The sequence below is a fragment of the Staurois parvus genome, unplaced genomic scaffold (assembly GCF_062004578.1).
Source record: "Staurois parvus isolate SC_StPar_1 unplaced genomic scaffold, SC_StPar_1.0 ptg000192l, whole genome shotgun sequence".
NCBI lineage: Eukaryota > Metazoa > Chordata > Amphibia > Anura > Ranidae > Staurois > Staurois parvus.
The window spans coordinates 10,198,780-10,220,334 of record NW_028317988.1 but is presented as its reverse complement, the minus strand read 5'-3'; positions in this window follow the sequence as shown (position 1 = coordinate 10,220,334).

The window sequence follows — 21,555 nt, the reverse complement described above, 5'->3', positions numbered from 1 at the left end:
TAGGACAGTACAGCTGGCACTGCTGTAACATTTATTATGTTTTCCCTCGGCCCCTTTGGTGAACTGAGATGGGGAGCAGGGAGTACTCTTTTTTTAATTTTCAGTGCAAGCAGCTAAAGCTGTGCTATATTTTGCAATGCTGATCAGTGGCAAACAGCCTCGGCTGCTCACAGCCTTTCACTGGCAGAGTGATTATCCCTTCCTCTGCTGCAGAGGGCAGAAAGTGAGGCTGTAGCCAAGCGGCGGGAGAAGATTCAACAGAGAGGTGGCTGAGGGCACAGACAGCAATGGGAACCCAGTGCACAGGCAAGCTCACAATTTCTGTTTTCTGAGGTACAGACTGAGTTACAGTCATACACTGTATACAGGCAGACATACAGCACCTTTTTTACCCCCAACCATTCCCCATTATGCTGCAAAGGCACTGCTTCCATAGTAAGGCAATAGCGGCGGGGTGTTGTATAAAACCCCTCGCTGCCATGCTACGGTGGCAGTGCCTTTGCAGCATAATGGGGAGTGGTTGGGGGATGGTAAAAGTGTAGCTCAGGCATACATTTTTATTGTCCCTCAAAAGTGTAAATAAGAACAAACAGGAAGCATCTCATTGAGTGTGTATAAATCTGAAGGCTGACTGTCAGGTGGAAATGATTCAATAGCTGTGCGTCCTCCAGATCGCTTCCACACCCTCCATGTGCCCAGTCATGTTTCCCAGGCTTTGCGCTCCTATCAGCAGACCTGGGACCTGCATGGTGGGTGCCACCAGTAGAAGGGAGGGAGATCAGCGAACAACTGTTCACTGATCTCCCCTTCCTGTTGACCCGGAAGCAAAGTGTAAAACATCACTTCTGGTCCTGGTGTCACTGTCTGCAGACAGGATTGGATGATGTTAGCTGGACACAAAGCCATCTTCTGCAAATTTCAGTCAGTCCATGAAGAAGAGGTATCCAGCGAATGAAGTGCTCGCTGTGCTGCAAGCCATGCTGCATGCAACATTACTTTTTCTCAGCTCACCAGTCAATCTCCACATAGAGCTAACACTGGCAAGGATTAGCACCATGTGCAGTTTTATTTTGAAGTTTTAGCTGGTCTTGCCTAGGGCACAAAATAGTCTAGCACCAGCCCTGGGCGAGTGATAAGAAGGGAGTGAATGAGTAGCTTGGTGGTTTCATTAGTTAAAAAGGATGACAGTAGCAAGGTCACCTAAAGTGCAGCAGTGAAATAAACAAAGGGGGAGAAGGGGAAAAAGGGGACTTACAGGGTGTTTTTTCTTCAGGGTCAGTCATTTATGTTGTTCTTCTGCCGGCTATTGTTGGGGCCCTTTAAGAAGCGTTGCTGAGCTTAACGAAAGTTCTAGTAAATCAGCATGCAGTATATGTGTGGTAAAGATGCAGTATAGATGCAGTATAGGTGCAGTACACTTAATGTCCTGCTTCAAGTGACTCAGTTCCTACTAGCAGTCTGAACAATGGGCAGTGAGCCCTCTCATCAGTCCCTGTGGTGCGGCTGTGAACTATCACTGTAGAAGGGCCCCCCGCAGTCTCTCCACAGAATGCCTCCAGTGCTCAGTGGTGGGAAGTAGAGAGTGAGAGGATGCTCTGTTCTCTCTGCGAAAACGGTGCAGATGTGATAGCTGTGGTCTGGGCTGCAGTGCCCAGGGTGTCACCACTCCAAGCTCTCAGTCTTTGGCTCTGGTCACTCAGCCCATGTACCAGGATTGACTTGTACATCTTTGCTCTGGCACTAAGGAAGAGGTTTCCAGTGCAGTCTGGTAAAAACTGTTCCACCACTCCCCTTCCTCCTCAATGTCCTATGGGAACTATATTGTAAAGGTCCATAAGTCCCATTCTGTGGTTGATGCTGTGGCTGCGAATGGCAGAATTGCATCCTAGACGTGTGAACAGTCCCATCCAACTGTTATTTTACAGTTCGAGCAGGTAGCCACCAATTTTTACCACCCCTGACCGCCTGTCTGAAAGGCATTTAACGTGTTTTAGGTGAGCTAACATTTATAAGAGAGATCAGCGAGCGCTTAAATCTATACAGCAGCAAAATGCACCACCAAAAAGGAACCTATAACCTTCAATAGCATATGTGATCAGAAAGTGCAGCGCTGAAAAATCAACCAATGATATTGCAAATGATGAAAAATATATATATATATATAAGTGCCGAGTGCGTATAAGCTAAGTGATAAATAATATAGCAATGTGTAATGAATAAATGCATGAAATTATCAAATAAATAAATAAATTTGAATTAATTAAATGAATAAATGAACGTCCAGTGTGAGTGCGATATTGTCCTTAAATAATGCGAAGTAACAATCTTGTGCTCATGAGATAAAATTCTGTGTTCAGGATGCGCATTTTAAATACGCAGTGTGTTATGTAAGATGAAATCAGCCAGAGGTCCCCTTTAAGGTGGAATGGATGTACAGCCTGAAAAGGATATCCCTCCTCCGGTTACTGGAGCTGCTTTACAGCTTGATGAAACCGGGGATTCTGCGGATTTAATTGCGTTAACGGCATTTCTACAAACCTTGCAGGACGACATACCTGAGAGATGAGGGGCTCCTCCCTCTCTGACCCCGTACGGATACGATTCTCCTCTGTGTGATTTCCTCAATCCCCACACTGCATATTTAAAACGCGCATCTGGTGAGTGTGCATTTTTACCACATTTTTTGCACTTCACCGAATGGAATAATTGTCATATGGAGATATCTTCACCTGAACACAGGATTTTATCTCATGAGCACAAGATTGTTACTTCGCATTAATTAAGGACAATATCACACTCACACTGGATGTTTATTTATTCATTTAATTTATTCAAATTAATTAATTTATTTATTTCATCATTTCATGCATTTATTCATTGCACATTGCTATATTATTTATCACTTAGCTTATACGCACTTGGCACTTTATATATATTTTTTTTTCAGCATTTGCAATATCATTGGTTTTTTTTTTTAGCGCTGCACTTTCTAATCACAGGTGCGCTAACATTGAACTCTATAGCACACACGTTTTGTTAAATGCTCATCAAAGATGCAGCATGCAGGACATTTTGTAAATGCACATAAAACGCACAAGGCGTTTTGGAACTAAGGGGCTTTGAGACTTGCTGCCCTCCACACTAGACTGTAGCAATCCTTATCATTCTATCAGAGGTCTTTAACTGGTACAACTTCTGATTTATTCAGAGCTGCAATGTGTGACACAATCTCTCCTTTCTCTTTTATGAATTCGTTGGTTGCAATCTTTTGGCAGACATGTTAATTGGGCAGGGCCGACCTGGAAAAATAGAACAGCACTCCCTGTCTAATTAAGAGCAACACAATTATTCCCACAGAGCCGGCTACACTTTCCCAAACAGATGACCCATAATGTAAATGACATGAATAAAGAGTCTTATGATGTGGCTTGCTACGCCCTGCGTCACGTGCCGTCTGTGTTCGCCGTACCATGCAGTACAGTCCTTAAGATTCCGTCTGATACAATGTTTTTCCAGGCTCCCTTGGCAGTACAGAACAATGGGTTTAAAGAGGCTGTGAGAAAATTCTAAGACCCCATACAGTAGACAGAGAACACCATGGCAGGACCAAAGCAATGAGCAGAGGCATGTACTCCGTCTCCTTCTTATACCAATCATCTCTCCGGACCCCACCTTCTCTGCCAACATTCATTTAAATGGCCAAGTTCATCCAGTCCTGATTAGGCTGAATGACTGGATTTTATTTGCTCTCCCCAGTAAAGGGAATCTCCCAAGACAGGCTTGCCAACTGTTCAGATATTTGTGCACAGTCATTATAAAAGCAATTAAAGAACACCAGTCAAAGAAGGTCTTGGCCAAGATCTTTAAGGCCCAACTCCTGGGGAAAAAAAAGTAATTCATCCCCCATATAGTAATTCATCCCCCATATAGTAATTCATCCCCCATAGTAATTCATCCCCCATATAGTAATTCATCCCCCATATAGTAATTCATCCCCCATAGTAATTCATCCCCCATAGTAATTCATCCCCCATATAGTAATTCATCCCCCATATAGTAATTCATCCCCCATAGTAATTCATCCCCCATATAGTAATTCATCCCCCATATAGTAATTTCCCATGTTAATTGCTTGTTTTTGTTTAGAGGGCAGGGGAAAGGAGATATACTTACCAGTTCCTAGATTGTAAGCTCCAAAGAGCAGGGCCCTCCTATCCCTCTTGTATTGAACTGTATTGTTGCTGTATTGACTCCCTTTATATTGTAAAGCGCTGAGCAAACTGTTGGCGCTATATAAATCCTGTATAATAATAATCCTTCCAGCACAAGATCGGTCCCTGCGGTTCCTGCCCACTGCGGTCTAGCAGTCTTGAGCAGTGGACTATTAGAGCATAGACCTGCTCTGGCCATAAGGACATCAGGAACAGTCCACTGCTGGATCATGGGGGTGCGCTGTTTGCTGCTGGAGCAGAAGATCAGGTGAATATAAGATTTTTTACTGGCCCTGGACCAAACGAGAAGCTAACACTTTCAGTGCGGACACAGCCCCACTGCATGTAAAAACGTCTTCCCGCCAATGTGGCGCATATATATGCGGCCTCTCTGTGGGTGGGCTGTAACACCAAGAGGCCGCATATATTAAAACATATTTCTGTGCAGAGAGTGCGCGCCTTGTGCGCTCCCAGCACAGACACCAGCTGGGATTAGAAAGCTCCCGATGCACACTAGCGATCCAGAGCTTTCCAATCATGTGACTGCAGTGACAGCCAATCACAGCAGCCACATGACCCGAATGCCACCTCCCAGCATTTAGAAGCTCTTAAAAGGCAGGCGGCGGTGGGAAGGGGTTAATATGTAGGCAAACCGCTAAATACACAAATGAAACACATTAATGGGAGCAGTTTTACAAGCCAAAGGATTTGGACTGTGTCCATCCAATCCTGAGATTTTTACAGCCCTGCCACTCAGCACAGCTCTGGCTTTCAGGGCAGGAAACCTAATTATTTTCTGCTGCGGTTCAGTAACACTTGCCTCCCTTTGCCTGTGATTGGACAGTGAAAGGAGAAGCAGAAGGCTGATGAGCTTGTCTCTCAGTCTTTCTGCTCTGTTCTAATAGCTTGCTGCTTGCTCTAAAACACAACTGATTGGCTCCTTGTGCTGGTTTTCCCTCCCCCAGTCTGAGTTTTGCTGTGCAGAGGATTGGAAGAGGCCGATATCAGGTCAAATAAAGCAATAATCAGACACAAGCTTCCCCAAGATGGCCAATGGGAGCCCAGTACAGAGGACAAGTCAGTCCTCTACAGGTAAGCAGCAATGATGTGATGACTGTGTTTCCTGCTGGCAGCTAACCAGAACGCCCGTTTGTGTGAAAACAGCATTCAGCAGGGCAGCAACTGCTTGCTACATACCATATAGATAAAAGGCCTTTATTTTTTACTTCACCATAACATGATTCTTTATCCTGCTTTTCTAACAATTCTCTCTATTGGAGATAGTCCCCTTTAACACTTATGTGATCTGTCATGTGATTTGACAGTTCAAAATTGCATGACAAGTCGCACCCTGTTTGTGCCTATGGAACTGCACAAGTTGGTGCAACTCCGACCTGCATCAATTTTGAAGAGGGTTCCTGCACTATTTTTGGCAATTCCATATGTGACTTGCATTGATATCTGTGCATGAAGTCTCTGAAGCAACATGATTTTAAAGCCGCATTGGGTATGAACCAGGGCATAATGTCAATTTTCTTGCACTGATGACAGCCAATAAGTCAAAAACAACTGCAATGAAGAAGTGGTCTTGGATGCACATTAGTAAATGATGCAATAGGGATTTGCATGGCTCTACCTGTTAACATTTAGGAATTGTTCACACCACATGAGGTGCGCGAACACGTGTAAAATCGCACGTTTTCCTGCACCACTCAGAAACTCACTGCTTTTTACAGGTGTGCACGGGTGCCATTATTCTTAAAGGCACCCCATGCATCTAGCAAACGCATGGGCATTTTAAGCAACAGACAGCATGAATTCATGACAGACAGAAGTTGTCAAACAAATCTGATTTCTTTTTATGAGGAGGTGAGCAAAACCTTGGACAGAGGGGTGGCGGTGAACGTGGTATACTTGGACAGAGGGGTGGCGGTGGACGTGGTGTACTTGGACAGAGGGGTGGCGGTGGACGTGGTACACTTGGACAGAGGGGTGGCGGTGGACATGGTATACTTGGACAGAGGGGTGGCGGTATACGTGGTACACTTGGACAGAGGGGTGACGGTGGACGTGGTATACTTGGACAGAGGGGTGGCGGTGGACGTGGTATACTTGGACAGAGGGGTGGCGGTGGACGTGGTATACTTGGACAGACGGGTGGCGGTGGACGTGGTGTACTTGGACAGAGGGGTGGCGGTGGACGTGGTGTACGTGGACAGAGGGGTGGCGGTGGACGTGGTATACTTGGACAGAGGGGTGGCGGTGGACGTGGTGTACTTGGACAGAGGGGTGGCGGTGGACGTGGTGTACTTGGACAGAGGGGTGGCGGTGGACGTGGTATACTTGAACAGAGGGGTGGCGGTGGACGTTGTGTACTTGGACAGAGGGGTGGCAGTGGACGTGGTATACTTGGACAGAGGAGTGACAGTGGACGTGGTGTACTTGGACAGAGGGGTGGCGGTGGACTTGGTATACTTGGACAGAGGGGTGGCGGTGGACATGGTATACTTGGACAGAGGAGTGACAGTGGACGTGGTGTACTTGGACAGAGGGGTGGCGGTGGACTTGGTATACTTGGACAGAGGGGTGGCAGTGGACGTGGTATACTTGGACAGAGGGGTGGCGGTGGACGTGGTGTACTTGGACAGAGGGGTGGCGGTGGACGTGGTGTACTTGGACAGAGGGGTGGCGGTGGATGTGGTATACTGGATTTTGCAAAAGCGTTTGCCACAGTTTCCTACACACGGCTAATGTGTAAGGTAAAGTCTACTGGATTGGAAAAATCTGTATGTAAATGGACAGAAAACTGGCTAAAAGATCATATTCAGAGAGTAGTGGTTAATGATTCATACTCTGAATGGTCTAGGGTTGTCAGTGGTGTACCCCAAGGTTCACTGTTGGGACCCCTACTTTTTAATATATTTATGAACGATATAGGGTCTGGGATTATAAATCCCATTTCAGTCTTTGCAGATGACACCAAGCTGTGCAGTGGAATAACGTCCTTACAGGATGTCTCCAATTTACAAGCCGAACTCAATGCACTGTTTAATTGGGCAACTATGTGGCAAATGAGGTTTAATGGTTGATAAATGTAAGGTTCTGCACTTGGGGCTAAGAATATGCAGAATAAGTTCTGACCCTACCATCTGAGTGTTGCAGTAACCAATCTGCCCATTCTCCTCTGACATCAACAAGGCATTTTATCACTGGATATTTTATCACTTTCAGACCATTCTCTGTAAACCCTAGAGATGGTTGTGCATGAAGATCCCAGTAGATCAGAGAATACTCAGACCAGCCCGTTTGGCACCAACAACCATGCCACATTCAAAGTCACTTAAATCCTCTTTCTTCCCCATTCTGATACTCGGTTTGAACTTCAGCAAGTCGTCTTCACCACGTCTACATGCCTAAATGCATCGAGTTGCTGCCATGTGATTGGCTGATTAGCAATTTGTGTTACCAAGCAATTGAACAGGTGTACCTAATAAAGAGGCTGGTGAGTGTATAAGTGGCTGGGAGATCTCATGTCACATGGTCCTGGATTTTTCTTTGGTCCCAGATCAGGATGTCCAACAGTCATTTTTGATTTATATTCTATTAAGCAAGGTTACCTGTATTTCAGCACTGAGAGTGTTATAACTTAGGTCATTCATTTATGTTGTTGTGCCGCTTGTTGTAACATTTACGCTGACTTGCAAGGTTGGAAAGTTGAGCAACAGCTGACCTAGTCGTTGCAGGTAACTGGGTCTGATATGGAACAAGTACTTATCTTCATCAGGCTGTTTTTGTTGACACATAATAATCTGTACTGTCATATTTACCATTCATAGCTCCTCTGTTAGGAGGGACATATGTGTGGAGAGGTACTGTGGACAGTCTAAATACGGAAATGTCTAGCAGCTTCAAAGTGAAAATACTTCTGTGCTTCACCAATCATTAAAGGCCTGTATTTAAACCTCTGGAAGTACCTGAAATTCAGTTAAAGTGTTACTAAACCCATAACAGTAAAATCAGTCTGTATATGCAATAAATAATGCTTGTTATACTCACTGTGGGACATAAGGGGTTAATCCTCTGCATTGTCTAAAAAAGCTGTCTGATCCTGTCTTCTCTGATCCTCCCCTTCCTCTACTGTCCCCAACCCATCTGCTGATAGAACAGAGGCTTGAGGGCAAGCTGCACATGCTCAGATTGGTGTGTATTGCTAGAGAGGTTTTCTCTTCTTGGGAGAGTGCATGTGATCAGCATAGGGACAATCAGCACTGTCCAGACAAAGGGTCAGGGGGCCTGCAGCCTTATAGGACAGTCAGAGGAGAATGAAAACTCCTTCTACAAGCTTTACCGGTGCTCTGCTGGACACTGATAGAAGTCACATGACTGCTGTAACTGCTGATGAGAAAAGGTATTTAGCAGTTTATAATTGCAGTTCCATGATCTGTGTACTGGGTAAAGTTCTACTTTAAAATCGGGGTATGTGTTTTAATAAAAAATTCTGACACTGGGGGGAACTGACTTGGTGTCACTGACATCCCCGGTGACACTAGTACAGTGATCAGTGCTAAAAAAAAAAAAAAGCAGTGACACTGTACTAAGGGCACTGGGCAGGAAGGGGTTAATATGAGGGGCGATCAAAGGGTTAACTGTGTTCTGTTTTACTTGTGTCTGTGTGTGTGCTTTACACTGTAATCACACTGCTTTGCATGGCTATGCTGTGCAGAGCCATCCAAAGTAGTGTGCACAAGCTGACGAGGAGAATTGTATTGTTTACATACAGTTCTCCTCCCCGTCGGAAATGCTTGGCAATCACCGGGTGCCGGTGAGTAATCACCAGCCTGGACCCGGTATACAATTTTGCGCACCCATGCCGCCCTGTAGCACTATAGGGCATCAGGAAGCAGTTAACACAATACACATAAATGCATGTCTTTTTTCTTTCCAAATAGCAAATACACAATTTATTATTATTATTATTATTATTATACAGGATTTATATAGCGCCAACAGTTTGCTCAGCGCTTTACAATATAACGGGAGACAATACAGCAACAATACAGTTCAATACAAGAGGGTTAGGAGGGCCCTGATCCTTGGAGCTTACAATCTAAAAGGGAGGGGCTAGTGGTACAAAAGGTAGTAACTGTAGGGTATGGACTGGTTGGAGGAGTAGAAGATTCCATTATTAGCTGAGGACAGGATAGGCTTCCCGGAAGAGATAGGTTTTTAGAGATTGCCTAAAAGTGAGCAGAGTAGGCGATAGTCTGATAAATTGGGGTAGAGAGTTCCAGAGGATGGGGAAGCTCTGGAGAAGTCCTAGAGATGAGCATGGCAGCAGGAGACGAGGGAGCTAGAGAGTAGGAGGTCGTGCAAGGAGCAGAGAGTACTGTTTTGGTGATATTTGGAGACAAGATTGGTGATGTAATTTGGGGCAGAGATATAAATGGCTTTATATGTTATTGTTAGTGTTTTCAATTTATCCGTTGGGCAATGGGAAGCCAGTGGAGGGATTGGCAGAGAGGGATGGCAGATATGGAATGGTTAGTAAGGTGGATGAGTCTGGCAGCAGCATTCATGATAGACTGAAGAGAGGATAGCCTGCGATGAGGTCGGCCAATGAGGAGGGAGTTACAATAGTCAAGGTGAGATATAACAAGGGAGTGGATAAGTTGCTTAGTGGTTTCCGAGGTTAGGAACGGGCGTATCTTGGAGATGTTGTGGAGGTGAAGTCTACATGATTTGGACAGCGATTGGATTTGGGGGTGAAAGGACAGATGTGAGTCTAGGATTACACCTAGTACCCTGGCATGAGGGGAGGGACTGATGGTTGTATTATTGGTCTTGATGGAGAAGTCAGGGGAGGGGGCACAGGCTGGAGGGAATACTAAAAGCTCAGTTCTGGAAAGATTGAGTTTGAGGAAGTGAAGTGACATCCATGCTGATATGTCACTTAGTAGGTTAGTAATGCGAGAGGAGACTGAAGGGGTGAGGTGAGGAGGAGACTGAAGGGGTAAGGTGAGGGGTAGAAAGATAGATTTGTGTGTCATCAGCATAGAGATGGTACTTGAAGCCATGGGAGTTTACCAAGTGACCAAGGGAGGAGGTGTAGATGGAGAAGAGAAGGGGTCCAAGGACAGAACCTTGAGGGAGCCCTATAGAAAGAGGGAGTGGAGAGGAGGTGGCAGCGTTATAGGTAACACTGAAGGAGCACTGCGATAGGTAGGAGGAGAACCAGGTGAGAGCAGAGTCTTGCAGGCCAAGAGAGTGGTGCTTTTTGAGGAGGGGATGGTCAACAGTAACAAAGGCCTCAGAGATGTCAAGTAGTAAGAGTACAGAGTAGTGGCCATTGGTTTTAGCAGTTAGTAGATCATTAGTGAGTTTTAGTAGGGCAGTTTCATTGGAGTGTTGTGAGCAAAAGCCAGACTGTAAAGGGTCAAGAAGGTTGTTGTGGTTGAGGTGGGAGCTTAGGCGATTGTAGACTAAGCGTTCTAAGAGTTTAGAGGTGAATGGCAGCAGGGAGATGGATATTAAGTTGTTCATGTTGGTGGGGTCCAGGGAGGGCTTTTTAAGTATGGGAGTGATGTGTGCATGCTTTAGAAGGGTGACGAATGCACCGTTAGAGAGGGAGAGATTGAAGATGTGAGTGAGGGAGCATAGGATGGAAGAAGAGAGTGACCGTAGTAGTTGTGAGGGGACAGGATCCAGGGGGCAGGTAATGAGATGGGCTTCTGAGAAAACCTTAGTGACCTCTTCAGTAGTAGCAAGGTCAAAAGAGGAAAGTGTTGAGGGAGGTTTAGTATAAGGTATGCAAAGTGGGATGGATGTCTGTGCAGTAGAGATGCCCCTACGAATTGCATCAATCTTGTTTTTGATATGATTTGCAATCTCGTAAGCAGTGATTGAGATACTGGGTGGAGGTGAAGGTGGAGAAAGTAGAGAGTTAAAAGTAGAGAAGAGATGATGAGGACTGGATGACAAGCTATTCATGAGAGTGACAAAGTAGGCTTGTTTGGCAGCATGGAGGGAGGAATTGTATGTTAATAAAGCAGATTTATATAGGGTGAAAGCTTGGTGTGATTTGGTTTTACGCCACATTTGCTCCAGCAAATTTTCAAATAGCAAATACACAAAGACAGCTCTTTTGTTTAAAATTATGTTGTGGTTGTTTTGATGTTAGTGTGGTGCTCACCCCGTAGGAGCTGCTGAGAATATGCCCAGGTCTCCCTTGTTAGTACACAGGCTGCCAGTCAAATTCAGGTATTTACCATACACTGGTAACACTTAAAAAGTTGCTAAAGGCAGAATTGTTTTTTAATTAAAAAAACAAACATGTTATACTCACCTGCTCTATGCAGTGATATTGCACAGAATGGCCCCCGATCCTCCTCTTCTCGGGTACCCCGCTGGCCATCCTGGCTCCTCTTCTTCTTTGTGTGTCCCCATAGCAAGCTGTTTTGCTATGGGGACAAACGCTGCTTGTTCGCTTCCCAATCTATGTATCTACGGAGCCACTCTCCATAGACACACAAAGTGAAACTTAGCCCTGACCCTCTCCAATTCTTTTTCACCGTACTTGATTGACAGCAGCAAGAGCCAATGGCTCCTGCTGCTGTTCCAGCCCCAGTGTGAGGAGGCAGAGAAGGAAGAAGAGATGCTGCCATGCACAACTCTGATCTGTTCTCCCCTCTCTTCCCCTTCACATGGGGAAGGGGGAGCACAAGGAACTTAAAAACATTTTTTACCTTCATGCAAGCAATTCATTAAGGTAAAAAAGACATTTTTAGGTTTCGTATCACTTTAAATTATCTGTTTCTTTTTAACTCTTAGATTGTAAGCTCCAAGGATCAGGCCCTCCGAACCCTCTTGTATTGAACTGTATTGTTGCTGTATTGCCTCCCGCTATAATGTAAAGCGCTGAGCAAACTGTTGACGCTATATAAATCCTGTATAATAATAATAATAATAATAACTGAGTACATTACTGCATTCACTGTTTTTTTTTTTTAAGTATCTGGCTGGATTTCAGCTTTAATAGACTATAGTTAGAGATTTAGGCAGGCCATAGATGGGCCATTTATCGACTGAATTTTTGGCCGATAAACGAAAAATTGGTCGGCCCCGTTGCCAATGCTGCCACCCACGTCCACGGAAAACGTCCATTTTTCATGGATTTTCCAGTATGACCGATAAAAATAACAGACAAGTCACACGATTTCAAAGTCAGATGACATGCCGATTTCAGGTGTGATTTGCAAGACATCTGACCAGGGGCGGACTGACCATTTGGAAACTCGGGCACTGCCCAAGGGCCCGGGGTCAGTAGGGGGCCCCATGAGATGCCCCTGGTACCTTTTTCATAGGCTTTTTTGAGTTTGGGCAAGGAAACAGGGGCCCCATGATCTCCTATTGCTCGGGGGCCCCATGAGTTGTCAGTCCGCCCCTGCATCTGACACAGATGTCTACACAAATCACACCAAAAGTAGTGCATATACCACTTTAGAAATCGGACCGGCTCCGACCAATTAAAAACCGCACCGATATGACCACTATAATTGCAGACAATAGGGTGCGACTTGGCATGCGATTTGCAAGTCGCATGGCATGCAAATTGCATGGCAGTTCACATTCAGTGTGATCGGGGACTTAGAGTTTGACTGTAAAACTTTAAAATGAATTTGCAAGCTGAACAGAAAAATAAAATCATGACATTTAGCCCTAGACAGCACGTAGTCATCTTGTGATCTTTAAACAAGGTTTTTCTTTTTTTTGCAAACAGTTTGGGGTTTGTTTATTGAAGGAAGAAGTGAAAGTTCAAGTTAAAATACACTTGATAACACTATTTCACGGAGTTCATCAATCCACAAAGCAGCTGTTGTCCTAAAATATGGCCCGGAAAATCCATAGGCCTTTCGTATTCTTCTTTGCTGATTAAAGATCTATTGCAGGCAAAGATGAAACCAATCCATGAACTACTAATGATTTCCAGGAAACAATTCTGCTGTGTTAAAATGAGAAAGTCCCTTCAGTGTACCTTTCAGTGGACCTTACAGCTAAATACAAAGTCTGCATATATACTACCAGCCCATCTTATTTAAAAAATCCACTACAAATAAAAGCAGTGTGGGCAAGTGAGTTCGATGTTCCATGTATGGTGGTTGTGTAGTAAAGTCAAGCACTTCTGGATACAAGTTCATGCTCTGATATACTCCATAACTATGGTAGGCATTGTTAAGGATCCCAGAGTAGCTTTACTTAGTGAACCTGTAGCAGGGGTGACCAGGCACGCCCAAACCCTGACTTACTACATGTACCTAGTGGCCAAGATAGCCATCATAACCGTATGGAAAAAGCCAACAGTTGATCTGGCGTTGATGAAGAGTAAGCTTACCTGGATCATGACTAATGAAAAGCTGGTTAGCACACTATGAGATATCTTCTCACGATTCGAGAGGGTTTGGAATCCATGGATATAATAGCTACAATCTCCTTTGTGATGGCGGTCGTGGTGGCGGCTGGATGGGATGGCCGGGCGGGCCATAGCTGTTCTCTTTCTTTACCTTCCCCTCAACCCCCTTAACCCCCACCTTTTCTATTTCTAATCTGCTTTTCTCTTTCTTTTTTTCTTCGCTGCTGTCTCTACATACCTTGTACGAGGCACCATCCTCCCATTCTGCTGGTGGTTTTTGGGTTGACTTCGTTTTTCTTTTGCGCCTTAGTAGGCCTGTGCTAATTTCTACTTGGGATTTTTCCTTCAACTGGAGGTTATTTGCAATTTATACACCTTTCTTTTATTTAATGCAATGTCTGTGCTATTCCTTCTCTATGTTTTGGCCAATGCATAATTGCAACTGTATGTCACTATTGTCTCTCTTATTTGTCTGTTTGTAGCAGGGTCGGACTGACAACTCATGGGGCCCCCGGGCAATAGGGGATCATGGGGCCCCTGTGTCCTTGCCCAAACTCAAAAAAGCCTATGAAAAAGGTACCAGGGGCATCTCATGGGGCCTCCTACTGCCCCCGGGCCCTCGGGCAGTGCCTAGTTTCCAAATGGTCAGTCTGCCCCTGGTTTGTAGCACATTCTGCCTGAGTTGCGGACTATTGTCTGTTGCTGTAATTGACCAACACTTTTTTGGCTGGTATAGTCTTTAACCCTTTTCATGGAAATCTGCAAAAACAATTGAAACAGAAAAGTAAAAGCATTGAGGATATTTTTAAAAATATGTACTTCCCTTAAAGCTGACCTCCACCTATTTATATACTTGGCACAGTTCATTTAGGCTACCTTGGCCCAAACAAATTATGTTCCTCACTAACACTTGAGGCTGCTGGATGTGCAGTATAAACTGCACATCCAGCAGCCAGCTGAGACTTCCAGTCTCATACCCAAGACACAGTAGAGTTTATCTCAGCGGCTCTCAGCCATTTAGAGAAAGCAATGTATTCTATCAATGAATAGAAAGCTTCCTCTGATTAGCTGAATCAGATGTTGTGACATCATCAGCCCGCCTTTCTAACTCAGACATAGTAGTGAAAAGTAACAATTGTTTATTTAAAAGAATAAAAGAAATGCATTTACAGAGTTGCCATATTGCTTGCCTTAGAAAACAAAAAAATGTCCAATACTAAAGATGGCCACCACGCATTTCCGGGGCCAGAAGTGATATCAAACCAGTACCCGCCCAACACGTTTCATCATAGGAAATGACATCATCTGTAAAGTATATCTTAATTAAAAAAAAAAAAATCAAACATGCGGTTTGCAAGTTTCTGGTTTTAACCTATACTAACGTACGGCTTTCGCTCACACCCCAAAGTACTCAAAAGAATGACCATTTAATTGGCGGTCAGTATAGTGGCTCCTATTATTTGGTGGTCAATGTATTGCCCCTTCTAGTTGGTAGTGATTCGTTTTGGTGTCCCCTTGCCTTTGGTGGCCAGTGGGAGCATAAGAGTTATTGGGTTACTTACAATATCTTGGAAAGCTCCTAGTTCTGTTCTGTTGGTTCGTGGCTCTGAGTCCTGACTATGACAAATGACCTCAGCACTAGAACTATGCAGCCCTGTTGGGCAGGAGATCTGTCTGCCTCTATGGTGTCTGTGATGCACCCTGTCTGTAGACACCCAAGGAGGGGCACACCCAGGGGCGGACTGACAACTCATGGGGCCCCCGGGCAATAGGGGATCATGGGGCCCCTGTGTCCTTGCCCAAACTCAAAAAAGCCTATGAAAAAGGTACCAGGGGCATCTCATGGGGCCCCCTACTGGCCCCGGGCCCTCGGGCAGTGCCCGAGTTTCCAAATGGTCAGTCCGCCCCTGGGCACAACTGTCACATCACTCAGGGTTGGGGTGCACATGATGTGCCGCATTGGTACACCATTGTACAGGGTGTCTGCTTTTGCTGTTAGCAGCAGAATGAGCAGAAGAGGATAGGGGACCTGAGCATGTGCTGCATGGGGTGAAGAGTTAGATAAACCGGCTGCAACAGTGTCTAGAGGAAACCGTTTTATAAATAGTGAAACAGTAAATAAGTGAAGGAAACCATCTACAGGCTTTTTTTTTTTAATTTAGGAAGCAAAGAGCCTCTCTCTGTGCCTTGAGGACATGGCATCTTATCAATGCCAAACATTGTGTGCCGAGGCCTGACTTGGAATGGACGTCAACAATAAATGCTACTTATGTAACTTTTAAAAAGTCTTCAAAGTTCAAATGTTGCTGTGCTGGTTGTTTGTGACTTATTACGTATGGTCATGCAGCTCTTTATGTTAACCGCTGACATGTACGTGGGTCACCAAGGTGTTGATAATTCAGAATTTTTCCGCATAATAAGATTTTTCAGAGCAACCCATTGTTGGGTCTGTCTGTTTCCAGCACACACAAGAAGTCTTATATGTGATGAGGGTCACCCAACAGAGTGCCTGTTGTACTGTTTTGACAAAGGTCATGTCTCTGTTTCCTGGCTGCCCCCCTATCTTGCTCTGTCTGTTAATACATGTGTGGGATTGAGATTTCATGATTGAGAGTATGTCCTCAGTTAAATATAGAGGTCAATGAGTTCTACTTAGACCCATAGAGGTCATTGCATGACCCAGTGACCTCTCTGTGTTCACAATGGGACCACATTAAGGAACTGAGCATGATAATGTGGTCTTGCTTATGGAAACTGAAAGGCAATGGAAAATACCAAGTTATACTTGGCTGTTTTTTTTCCCATTTGTCTCAGTTTGGTCAGGTCTGGTTTTTCATCACTGGAAATCAGTTACTTGGAAATGTTATTTTTCTGAGCGTTCACACAATGAGGTATAGGAAAAAGGTTAAAGTGGCCCTGCCACACTACCAATAGACCTAAATCCCAGGCAAAAAAAAAAGTAAATGGGAAATTATGCAGCTATGTGTTCGTTAAACACCAGTAAGAGTATTTTTAAAGCGACTAATGTAAGAACCTGAATTTGACTTGGCATCAGCTTTTTGCCATCCACTGTATAAAATGTATGAGGCGCCAGGGACGGGAGGTATGTGTCCCCTTTGTTTGGGTTGTGGTCCCTTTAAGAGGGATGACAAAAAGCAGTTGGAAATACTCATGGATTCTCACCTGTGTAGGGTGAGGGGTTTCAATGTGATCAGGTAAAAGGGGAAAACTGATTTGCTGTTTTCCCACAATTATTAAAGTGGTATTAAACCCAAAAGCAAACATTGATTATATTGCAGCTTACCAATTCTTAGATGTGGCAGCCACATAAGGCTTTCTTTCTTTTATTGTAACCTGGTGATCCACCAGTAAGTCTGTTGTTTTTCAAAAGAACAAGCTATTCTGCAAGGATTAGTTGTGAACAACATATCTTTCTTGAGTGTTTTTTTTCGCAAGTGTTGTTGCAGTTTTACCACCACTTCTATCACTTTGTCATCATCATGTCTTCTCTGCTCTTTCACAGGTAAATGTCTGCGTGCAATATCCATCTGTACCATGTGCATGCCATGTATGACTGCTAAGTCGGACCCTTGTTATCTCTCACCTTGACTATTGCAACTCCCTTCTTATAGGCCTACCTCTCCGCAGGCTATCCCCTCTCCAGTCTATCATGAATACTCCTGCCAAGATCATCTACATTATCAACTGCCCAATGTCTGCCACCCCTCTCTGCCAATCCCTCCACTGGCTTCCGATTGCTAAGCAAATTAAATTCAAAATACTAACTACAACATAAAAATCCATCCACAACTCTGCCCCGAGCTACGTCACCAATCTTGTCTCCAGATATCACCCAAACCGTCCTCTCCTCTCATGATCTCCTGCTCTCAAGCTCCCTTGTCTCCTCCTCCCATACTTGTCTCCAGGACATCGCCAGAGCCTCTCCCATCCTCTGGAACTCTCTACCTCAATCTGCCCGGCTATTCCCTACTCTGGCTGCCTTTACGCGATCCCTGAAAACTCATCTCTTCAGGGAAGCCTATCACACCTCTGAATATACATTTATCACTTCCATCAGCTCATCCACCCACAGTTATAACCTTTTGTACCACTTGCCACACCCTATTAGATTGTAAGCTCTTATGAGTTGGGCCCTCTTAATATTCTTGTTTTGTAACTGTATTGTCTCCCTTTATATTGTAAAGCGCTGCACAAACTGTTGGTGCTATATAAGACCTGTATAATAAAAATAATGTTGCCCTTAGAGGGTTGAGACAATCCATTTACCATTGACAGAGGTGCTTACAATGATCAGCTTGTATTTATTAATCCAAAAGGAAAAAAACAACTGTTTGCTGTAATTGTTTATTAAAGCGTGAGTTAGAGTTCAGTTTGTTACTCCATCTCTGCTGGTACATCTACAGTCATGGCCGAAATTGTTGGCACCCTTGATATTTTTCCTGAAAATCAAGTATTTCACACAAAAAAGGTATTGCATTAACACATGTTTTGCTATACACATGTTTATTCCCTTTGTATGTATTGGAACAAATATAAAACAGAGGCAGAAAAGCAAATATGACATAATGTCACACAAAACCCCAAAAATGGGCTGGACAAAAGTATTGGCACCCTTAACTTAATATTTGGTTGCACACCCTTTGGAAAACATAACTGAAATCAGTCGCTTCCTATAACCATCAATAAGCTTCTGACACCTCTCACCCGGAATTTTGGACCACTCTTCCTTTGCAAACAGCTCCAGGTCTCTCTTATTGGAAGGACACCTTTTCCCAACAGCAATTTTAAGATCTCTCCACAGGTGTTCAATGGGATTTAGATCTGGGCTCATTGCTGGCCACTTCAGAACTCTCCAGCGCTTCTTTGCCATCCATTTCTGAGTGCTTTTTGACGTATGTTTGGGGTCATTGTCCTGCTGGAAGACCCAGGATCTTGGACGCAAACCCAGCTTTCTGACACTGGGCCCTACAGTGCGACCCAAAATCCTTTGGTAATCCTCAGATTTCATGATGCCTTGCACACAGTCAAGGCACCCAGTGCCAGAGGCAGCAAAACAACCCCAAAACATCATTGAACCTCCACCATATTTTACCGTAGGTACTGTGTTTTGTTCTTTGTAGGCCTCATTCCGTTTTCGGTAAACAGTAGAATGATGTGCTTTACCGAAAAGCTCTATCTTGGTCTCATCTGTCCACAAGACGTTTTCCCAGAAGGCTTTTGGCTTACTCAAGTACATTTTGGCAAACTGTAGTCTTGCTTTTTTATGTCTCTGTGTCAGCAGTGGGGTCCTCCTGGGTCTCCTGCCATAGCGTTTCATTTCATTTAAATGTCGACGGATAGTTCGCGCTGACACTGATGCTCCCTGAGCCTGCAGGACAGCTTGAATGTCTTTGGAACATGTTTGGGGCTGCTTATCCACCATCCGGACTATTCTGCGTTGCAATCTTTCATCAATTTTCCTCATCCGTCCACGACCAGGGAGATTAGCTACAGTGCCATGGGTTGCAAACTTCTTGATAATGTTGCGCACTGTGGACAAAGGCAAATCTAGTTCTCTGGAGATGGACTTGTAACCTTGAGATTGTTGATATTTTGCCACAATTTTGGTTCTCAGGTCCTCAGACAGTTCTCGTCTCCTCTTTCTGTTGTCCATGCTTAGTGTGGCACAGACAGACACACAATGCAAAGGTTAAGTGAACGTCTCTCCTTTTTATCTGCTTTCAGGTGTGATTTCTATATTGCCCACACCTGTTACTTGCCCCAGGTGAGTTTACAGGAGCATCACATGCTTGTAACATTCTTATTTATCCGCAGTTGTGAAAGGGTGCCAATACTTTTGTCCAGCCCATTTTTGGAGGTTTGTGTGACATTATGTCGAATTTGCTTTCTTTCCTCCCTTTTTTTGTTTTGTCCCAATACACACAAAGGGAATAAACATGTGTATAGCAAAACATGTGTTAATGCAATACGTTTCGTGAGAAATACATGATTTCCTGGAGAAATATCAAGGGTGCCAACAATTTCGGCCATGACTGTAACACTCCCCTCCCCCCAAATTTCTTTCTTTTCAGGTACTTATATAGTGATGTCAATTTACACAGCGCTTTACATATATATTGTACATTCACATCAGTCCCTAACCCTCAAGGGGCGTACAATCTATGGTCCCTAACTTTACATTCATACATACAGTGGGGATCGAAAGTTTGGGCACCCCAGCTAAAAATTTGTATTAATGGACATAAAGAAGCCAAGGAAAGATAGAAAAATCTCCAAAAGGCATCAAATTACAGATTAGACATTCTTATAATATGTCAACAAAAGTTAGATTTTATTTCCATCATTTACACTTTCAAAATAACAGAAAACAAAAAAATGGCGGCTGCAAAAGTTTGGGCAGCCTGCAGAATTTATAGCATGCACTGCCCCCTTTGCAAAGCTGAGACCTGCCAGTGTCATGGATTTTTCTCAATCATCATCTGGGAAGACCAGGTGATGTCAATCTCAAAGGTTTTAAATGCCCAGACTCATCTGACCTTGCCCCAACAATCAGCACCATGGGTTCTTCTAAGCAGTTGTCTAGAAAACTGAAACTGAAAATAGTTGACGCTCACAAAGCTGGAGAAGGCTATTAGAAGATAGCAAAGCGTTTTCAGATGTCAATATCCTCTGTTCGGAATGTAATTAAGAAATGGCAGTCATCAGGAACAGTGGAGGTTAAAGCAACATCTGGAAGACCAAGAAAAATATCAGACAGAACAGCTCGCAGGATTGTGAGAAAAACAATTCAAAACCCACGTTTGACTGCACGATCCCTCCAGAAAGATCTGGCAGACACTGGAGTGATATAAAGTGATACTTGTACAAATATGGTCTTCATGGAAGAGTCATCAGAAGAAAACCTCTTCTACGTCCTCACCACAAAAATCATCGTTTGAACTTTGCAAATGAACATATAGACAAGCCTGATGCATTTTGGAAACAAGTTCTGTGGACCGATGAGGTTAAAATTGAACTTTTTGGCCGGAATGAGCAAAGGTACGTTTGGAGAAGAAGGGGCACAGAATTTAAGGAAAAGAACCTCTGTCCAACTGTTAAGCATGGGGTTGGATCAATCATGCTTTGGGGTTGTGTTGCAGCCAGTGGCACAGGGAACATCTCACAAGTAGAAAAAAAAATGGATTCAATAAAATTTCAGCAAATTTTGGATGGTAACTTGATGCCATCTGTGAAAAAGCTGAAGTTAAAGAGAGGATGTCTTCTATAAATGGATAATTATCCTAAACACACCTCGAAATCCACGGGGGATTACATCAAGAGGCGTAAACTGAAAATTTTGCCATGGCCTTCACAATCTCCTGACCTCAACATAATTGAAAATCTATGGATAGACCTTAAAAGAGCAGTGCGTGACAGACAGCCCAGAAATCTCAAAGAACTGGAAGACTTTTGTAAGGAAGAATGGGCAAAGATACCTCAAACAAGAATTGACAGACTCTTGGCTGGCTACAAAAAGCGTTTACAAGCTGTGATACTTGCCAAAGGGGGCAGTACAAGATATTAACTCTGCAGGGTGCCCAAACTTTTGCAGATGCCATTTTTTTTGTTTTCTGTTATTCTGAAAGTGTAAATGATGGAAAAAAAATCTTACTTTTGTTGACATATTATAAGAATGTCTAATCTGTAATTTGATGCCTTTTGGAGATTTTTCCATCTTTCCTTGGCTTCTTTATGCACATTAATACAAATTTTTAGCTGGGGTGCCCAAACTTTCGATCCCCACTGTACACATACTAGGTCCAATTTAGACAGGATTCAATTAACCTACCAGCATGTCTTTGGAGAGTGGGAGGAAACCAGAGCACCTGAAGGAAACCCACACAAGCACAGAGAGAACATGCAAACTCCATGCAGGAG